Genomic DNA, 7,500 nt, shown 5'->3' with positions numbered 1-7,500 from the left:
ATATATACATGCATGCATGTGTGTGTGTATGTATGTACACCCATATATCATCATTCACTCATTCACACGCATACACACACACACACACACACACACACACACACACATCTGTATGTGCATTTAATCTTGCCAATCAAGCTCTTATTTCTCTCTCCAATTTTCTTAATGCTCAATACCCCATTTCTGCATTATCCTATTTTCATGTCATTTTTATCTTTCCAATAGAAGATATTTTTCACTCGATACAATTATTCATTCCTTTTGGTGGCAATAAAATGTTAAATTATTGATGGAGTGCAGGTTCATCGTACGCAAACATTGCTATTGCATCGACTGGTGAGAAGGTTATCTTGTCAGATGGCGGGGGGGGGGGGGGGACAGAAAGAAAAGCGACGTAACTGTTTGGATTATTGTTCCTTTATCAATAACCAAAATGCAATAATTTCCTTGAGTGATCAAAGTCCACCACGAAACAGGATATTCCAATATACTTCCATGAACTATTTACTGCTTGCTACTATCATTTCTGGTTTTTTTTTTGTTTTTTTTTGGTTTCAAGTTGGTTCATTTGCTCTAATAGTAATTATGGATTACTTTTGTCATTCTGGCTAATTATTTGTTCTACTCTCGCCTGCCCAGATTTTAGTCTTTTTCTCTTGAACAATACAGGACAGAGTGTGCAACTTAGAACAAGAGCTACTGTAACTAACACTGGTAGTATCTGTCTATCAACGTGCTCTTTGTAAGATGGCCATATGCTAAAAAATCAGCCAGAGGAAAGGATCTCAGTGAACGTGTACAAATATATATATATAATACAGTTCTATATTTAAGAGATGAAGAATTATTATTAACATTATTTACTTTATTTACATTTGACGGATATTCGTCCTCATCTTGTTTGTTGTTAACACAACGTTTCAGCTGATATACCCTCCAGCCTTCGTCAGGTGTCTTGGGGAAATTTCGAACTTGGCGTAGTGGTTAAGAGCACGGGCTACTAACCCCAAGGTTCCGAGTTCAATTCACGGCAGCGACCTGATTAATAATAGTAATAATAATAATAATAATATAATAATAGTAACATCGTTAGGAATGAGAACCCAGGTTCGAAATTTCCCCAAGACACCTGACGAAGGCTGGAGGGTATATCAGCTGAAACGTTGTGTTAACAACAAACAAGATGAGGATAAATATCCGTCAAATGTAAATAATGTAAATAATGTTAAATATATATATATCGTGGATTTTTTTATCATTAGACAATGTAGGAGCGTTCAGCAATTTCTTGCTAAACAAAAACCACACAGACGATTTGCTTACTATGATCAATTGTTTGTGTACACATAAGCTTGTTCCCTCCATTGAATTGACATTACCTGTACAGGTGCACCATATGTTTAGGTTTTTGATTTATATTGTCTTCTTTTTGCAGTTACATTGCTCTGTAATATGGTTTTTGAGTTTTTGGTCAATTTACTTAAGACTCACTTTGCAGCCATGTGGTTTAAGCTTCAGTCCCACTGCAAAGCACTTTGTGTATCTGCTGCTCTAGTCCTCAAGACCAGCCAAAGCTTTGTGAAAAGATTAAGAGACTGTGAGGAAGCCTATCGTATATGTGTGTGTGTGTGTGTGTACGTGCATGCATGTGTGCATGCATGTGTATATGCATGTGTGTGTGTGTCTTCTGCTATAGACCTCCAAGACCAACCAAAGCTTTGTGAACAGATTTGGAGATGGTGAGGAAGCCAATCATATACATGTGTGTACGTGCATGCATGTGTGTGTGTGTGTGTGTTCATGTCCATATTTTCCCTTACCACCACCACCATCACCACCACCACTTGACAACTAGTTTTGCTGTGTTTACATTCTTTAACTTAGCGGTCCTGCACAAATACTGGAGTTGATTCGTTTACCTAAACCCTTTAAGATGGTGCCCCAGCATGGCCGTGGTTCAATGACTGAAACACAAAAAAGACCTGGTACAAACAACAACACTGCTGAATACCACAAATATTCAACTTAGGGTTACCTTTGTATTTAATCCTGAACTCAGTAAAATCAAATCTGTACCAAGCAAGTTCAAAATGCATGGCCTTGTGCTTCTGTTAGACCTGAATATTCAGTATTCCTGAAGTGCATAGTTGAATCCACAAGTGTTGCCTTTGCTTTGATCCTTCTGCCTTCAATAAAATATATATCAGCCAAGTTATGGGTTCAATATTATCAGCTGAGCCTTGTGTCAAAATAGGCGGCCTTCTGCTGCTGTTAGATCAGTATGTTATCTTCGACATTGTCTCTTTTATTCTTTTACTTGTTTCAGTCATTTGACTGCGGCCATGCTGGAGCACCGCCTTTAGTTGAGAAAGTCGACCCCAGGACTTATTCTTTGTAAGCCTAGTACTTATTCTATCAGTCTCTTTTTGCCAAACCACTAAGTTACGGGGACGTAAACACACCAGCATCGGTTGTCAAGTGATGGTGGGGGGACAAACACAGACACACAGACACACAAACACACACACACACACACATATATATATATATATATATATATATATATATATATATATATATATATACGACGGGCTTCTTTCAGTTTCTGCCTACCAAATCCACTCACAAAGCTTTGGTCGGCCCGAGGCTATAGTAGAAGACACTTGCCCAAGGTGCCACGCAGTGGGACTGAACCCGGAACCATGTGGTTGGTAAGCAAGCTACTTACCACATAGCCATATATTTTCATTGATCAACTCCCAAAAGTTTAAAATGTGTAGAACTAGACATCAGTTCTTGTCATTTGAAACTTTGGCATCACCAAAAGTTTGATCATTTACACAAAGTCGATGTTACAGATTTCTTAATTTATTGATCCTGAATCGATGAAAGACTAAATTAATCTTAGCAAACGTTCAATGCTAAACCAGAATCTTCTGATCTGAATAATTTAAATTTAAGTATCTTTGTTGTGGAGTTCCTTTTGTTTGAGCCATACCATCCAGATAGCTTTACAGCTTTAATCAAACATTCATGTTAAATATTTAAAACTAGTGAGATTTGTTTGCGGAAAGATTAGCTTATTACATCAGGAAATGTAATATCTTCAGTAATTCCTCATTCCTCTATCAACCTTTGTCTACCGCCATCTCCACCACTCTGTCATTACCACATTTACTTGATATTATCCTCGTTCTCAATTACATTTCTCTTATACAATAATAGAAATGTAAGAGAAGATGATGGTGTAACTGGTTGGGTTAGCTGCAGAGAGATAAATTGAAATAGGATCTTAAGTTGGAATAAGTACCTGGGGCTTATGTGACCCTTAACTGAGGATTCCTGGAAGTAATCAGGATTTTGTTTTAGAAATGCATTTTTGTTGCTCACATATCATCATCATCATCATCATAATTTAATGTCTGTTGTCCAAGCTGGCATGGGTTGGACATTTTGACCAGGACTGGCAAGCTGAAAGGCTGTACCAGACTCTAGTTTGATTTTTATATCATTGTATTTATTCATTATATGTGCATATATATATATATATATATATATATATATATATATATATATATATATATATATATATAAACGTAAAAATATGAACTAATACATCGGTTTGTTGTTTACACACCCGTCTTCATCTTTTGCTTTTTTTGTAAATTCTCACTATATATATATATATATATATATATATATACTGGCATGGTTATCTCTGTTCTCTGTGTAAGAGTTTTGTGCTTCAACCCCAAATTGATCAAAGCCTTGTGAGTGAACTCCTTAGAAATTTCATAGAAACTGCAAAGAAGCCCATTGTGTATATGTGTGTGTGTGTGTGTGTGTGTGTGTGTGTTTGTTGTGTTTGCTGTTGTGTGTGTGAGCTGTTGACACTTTTAGTGGACTTGTATTCACAGACTCAATTACAAACAACTTTACTCAGGCAGCAAAGAGACTTGCTTATCAGAATCACTTTCTGGTTAATAAAGATTGAAAGTTTTGACATTCTAGTAAAATGTCACACAGTTCTGGTCAAGTAGAATACTAGACCAGAAGTAAACACTTGCATAATGACCGGTCGTAAGTCATCTGGAGATCAGTGGAGGGGAAAGTTTGTTTTTAGTATCAAAATGGTTGCATGAGTGTAAGAGTCTGCAGAAGTACAATTTAGTTGAGAAAATAACAAATCTTAAATTTTACAAATTCATTGTCAAGAACTTATCTTTTTTTTTTAGCCAGGTGCTTATTCTATTTTTCTGAACCATTAAGTTACATGAATATAAACACATGTATGTATAATGCATACATGCATATGTCTATATGTATGTATGCATACATATGTGTGTATATAAATGCATGTATGGATATATGTATGTGTCAGTGTGAGTATTTGTCTCTCCTTATGTCCAGATTGCTCGACTGCTGTCAAGATGATATTCTGTGAAAACATCTGGCCATTGTCTTGCTTGGAAATAGGTAAAGGCTGGTCACAAGAACAACTGGCTATAAAAAAATCTGCCTCAATAAACTCCATCCAGTTGATGCAAGCATTGGAAAGTGGACATTAAAACAATGACGATGATGATGGTACATATATGACAAGCTTCTTCCAGTTTCTGTTTATCAGAATCACTCAAGAGTTTGGCACCATAGTGTATAAATTTTTTATTGTAAAGACTTAATGAGAAAGGTGATTAAGATTAATGTTTGGGAATGGTATTGATGGTGCTGTGTTATTGTGAAGAATTTGTCTAATTAATGTAGTGCTATTGTAAAGAATTAAATGAAATATCTGTTGAACTGGAGCAGTGTGACAAGACTGTATTGTGAAGAATTAATGTAATATTATTGTGAAGAATTAAATGAAATGCCTAATTAATGTAGGGCTATTCTGAACAGTTAAGATAAGTGTCTAATTAATATAATGTTATGAAGAATTAAGGTAAACATCCAACTGAAGCAGTATGACAAGGTGACAAGGTAGTAAAAAAATATGGCTGCAAAGAATGAAAGGAAAATATCGGTTTCAAATTTTGGCATAAGCTCAGTAATTGTTGGAGGCGGGTGTAAGTTGGGTACATCAACCTTAGTATTTAACTGGTATTTATTTTATTGACCCCAAGAGTATGAAAGCCAAAGTTGACCTTGACAGAATTTGAACTTAGGATGTAGAGACAGATAAAATGTTGCTGAGCTTATAGAGGAGGAGTGGCTGTGTGGTAAGTACCTTCTAGAATAAAACTGGCTGTCTCTATCTGTATTGTAGCAATGTCTCTAATTGTATTATTATTTTGTGGGCAATATTTTGATGCAGATTCATATTTCAAAGGTTATTGAGTCTTCCATACGGTGTTTCTTTATTCTAAGTGTTTTCTTCACTTATAAGTCTTGAATATGTCTGAATTTGGAAGTTCATGTCAGTCAAACTAGCATGGGGTAAGAGAAAATCCCAGTTAACAAAAAAAAAAATAAATAAAAAAAAAAATAAGTATGTGTATGTATGTATATATATTTATACATATATGCACATACACACATGCACACATAGACATACATACAAAGTTTAAAAAATAAAGTTAAAAATTAAAACCAAGGAAGAAAACAGATTTAACAAAAAAACCCAAAGAAACAAAAGGGCAGTGTGTGCATGTGTGTGTATATATATATATATATGTTTGTGTGTGTGTGTGTGTGTGCATATCTATGTATGTATACAAAAGTGGAATAATAAAATTATAAAAGAACACCAAAGTAATTCAAGTGCACTCACATGAATTCTTAGTATAGAAAATATATGAAAAAAATTGATATGGAAAAGTTGCATAATAGCTTTTGGGGAATTACCAAGTTTGGAATCTCATTTGAATTGAGGATAACATTAGCTATTTCTGACCAGGAATAAAACTTCCCCATTTTTATTTGTAGTATTCAGTATGTTATATTGACATTTATATAGGCATTTTTAATTTAAAGACTAACCGATGTTGTACTTGCTAACCAGTGGAGCATTCATATTTTTTCTTCCTGCTATTTGGGAATTTTTTTTTTTTTTAGATTGATTTTTCCTTTTTTTTTTTAATTATTATGTCATAACTCCTTAACAATCATGAAGATATCATAGAGACTTTCATAATATGATATTCACTGAAAGATATACAACTGCAAATCTCTCTAACCAACCGTTGATGGTGGGATATCATTTCAGAGTAACAAATTAACCATTGAATAATAATTTTTTTTACTTTATTCTCCTAATTTATTACTTGGCACCAATTATCTATGATTTCCATGCAGAAAATCATTTATGTATATTAATGTATGTTAATATAATATGCTAATGATGTTCTTCTTTAACATAATGCTACCCTGAGGTAGAATGTGCTTAAAACTATTTGAATTTATTTCAGTGAATATGAATGGTGTTTTAGCAACATAAATTGACTCAATAAAAACCTTTTTTCAGAAAACCAATATAACAGCAGTGTGTTTGACAGAGAACAAGATCTATTGTCTTTGTGTTAAATATCTATTCCTGTTACATTAGATTTTGTCCAGTAGGAATAGATTATTAAAATCATGTTTAGAGTATTAAGTACTGGTGGAAATTAAAGCAAGGTGCATGTACTTTATGAGTTCACATTATAACATAGTTGAGCAAAAATTCTTTATCATTTTGCTCTTTGGACCACTGTGGAGGAATTGGTAGAGTGTTGGATAGAATTTCTCACATTATTTGTTGTGAATCTCAACACCATGTGTCCTAGCAACAGTAATCCTGAATAAAAAGTGATTTGAACTTTGACAATCATGTAACCCTTACCAGAACATAAAGTAGACATAAAAAAACGAAGATTATGATGGTACATGTGTATCCTGTGTGGTCTTACATTTATTTAAACACACAAAGATGTATGTGTGTTTGTAAATAATCACATATTTAGTGAGTAACAAGTAGGATGTAGTTAACTTGTTATAGAGGAGTAAAATTATCAGAGGTGACAAGCAGCTTGGAGACTGGCACCAATTTATCTAAAATTAATATTTCAAATATGGCTGAATGTTTAACTCATCATTGTCAGCATTTATCAGAGATACGTGGTGTTTAGCAATCTGTGACTTACCATATATATATATATATATATATATATATATACACACACACATATATATATATTTATATATATGTGTATCTCTCACTCTCTCTCTGTATGTATATATATATATATATATATATATACATACACATATATATATATATATATATATATATATATATATATATATATATATATATATATGTATGTATGTATGTATGTATATATATATATATATCACTATAAATATACAGCTCGTAATTCACCATGTATTTATCACAGTAGCAAGGTGTGTTGTGTGTTATCTCATTGTTCAGGTATGGTCCCAATAGAACATCACTTTTCACTCTGCACATCTTATATCTTATCTCAGGTGAAAATTAGTATTACATTTCACATCAATTTC

Source organism: Octopus bimaculoides, chromosome 21, assembly GCF_046866305.1.
Source record: "Octopus bimaculoides isolate indiv1 chromosome 21, ASM4686630v1, whole genome shotgun sequence".
In the NCBI taxonomy this organism is placed as follows: Eukaryota; Metazoa; Mollusca; class Cephalopoda; order Octopoda; family Octopodidae; genus Octopus; species Octopus bimaculoides.
This window is presented reverse-complemented; position numbering follows the sequence as displayed.